General features: G+C 38.6%; 1 long non-coding RNA gene across 1 annotated transcript in view; it reads left to right on the plus strand.

Moving 5' to 3' along the window:
• Nucleotides 1-511, plus strand: part of LOC107730036 (uncharacterized) — a 900-nt gene extending 389 nt beyond the window's left edge. Inside the window, exons 2-3 of the long non-coding RNA XR_001638644.1 lie at nt 86-224; nt 318-511. This is a non-coding gene — a long non-coding RNA (uncharacterized LOC107730036). The remainder of the gene's footprint in view (nt 1-85; nt 225-317) is intronic.
• Nucleotides 512-1269: the final 758 nt, after the last annotated feature.

The following is a 1269-nucleotide window of genomic DNA, read 5'->3' on the forward strand; positions in this document are numbered from 1 at the left end:
TATATATATATATATATATATATATATATGTATATGTGTGTATATGTATGCATTTTCTCTGCTCTCCACCCACATCTGTGTACAGTGGTTTGGCACCTCCATAGTCCCAGAGCTGAAGCTGCTGTCAGCGCATCTTTGGCTGGACTGAGACCTTGATTCTACCATAGGACATGATGACTTCACTTTCTTCCAGACCACATGCCAAACATGCATGTTTGCTTTCTGTAATATTTTGAAATAAATTTCTGTTTAAATGACTCCTTTTGCATTTCATGCATTTAAGATCCATTTTAACCTCATGTGTACTTATCCTTTAGGTTGGCTGGGATCTTGGAGATGGACATGTTATCCTTTACATGGAGTACTTTGGTATTTACCTGAATAAGCCTCACATCATCAAAGTTTTTCTTGCCTCATTTGCACTTGGCCTTTGGAAATGTGGAGAATATTGCTTCAATTTCTTCTTGTAATTTATAGTGCCATATTCAACCAGACAATGATGCCCTCTTCTCTCACAAGTTCACCTTGAATCGGTTTCCTTCTCTTAAATACCTGGAAATTTGCTCTTTATGCATCTCATTTGAGTTTTATGTGGTTTACATTTAACCTTAATGTCTAATATTCTCTTCCAGGTGAGCTGGGCTGCTTCTTAGATGAGTTGGATGTGCTCCTGTCCTGCTCCTTGATGGTAGCTGACTTGTATTCATTGAGACTTTTGTAGGTGAGTGCTGAAGTTCTAGAGTTGCGCTCTTCTAGGCTTGTTTGCTCTTTGAACTCCGGAAATGTGGAGAGCTTTCTTTAGTAAAGTGCCATCTGAAAGTTCAGCTGAATCTTGGTCTCCATTTGTGCATATTCTCTTTACTGGACTGAGCCATATTCTCTCAAGTCTTTGGGGATCTTAACAACCCTTCAACACATTCTGATCAACCGTTGTTAGGTGTAGAACTTGATGAGGAGCTGAACAGTGTAGTCAGTCAGCTGCAGGTGGAGATCTAAAACCTCAAGTTCAGATATCAGGTAGTCGGGCGCCCCGAACTTAGTGATGAGACAAATTTGGTGTAAGAGATGTTAATGCGCACACTAAAGCTTTAGGGATTGATTGAACATTGGTGTGTAAGCTTAAAAAAATCAAAATTAAGTCATTAAATCATTTCTGCAGTGCTGCTTGCTTCTGTCTGACTTTGATTTTTAAAGTGGTTGGCGTTTTAAAAAGGTTTCTTCAGTTCTTAGTTTTTTTTTTCTTCTTTTTTTCTTCATTTGTATGTCCGC

The sequence above is a fragment of the Sinocyclocheilus rhinocerous genome, unplaced genomic scaffold (assembly GCF_001515625.1).
Source record: "Sinocyclocheilus rhinocerous isolate Xijiao unplaced genomic scaffold, SAMN03320098_v1.1 scaffold8575, whole genome shotgun sequence".
Lineage (NCBI taxonomy): Eukaryota > Metazoa > Chordata > Actinopteri > Cypriniformes > Cyprinidae > Sinocyclocheilus > Sinocyclocheilus rhinocerous.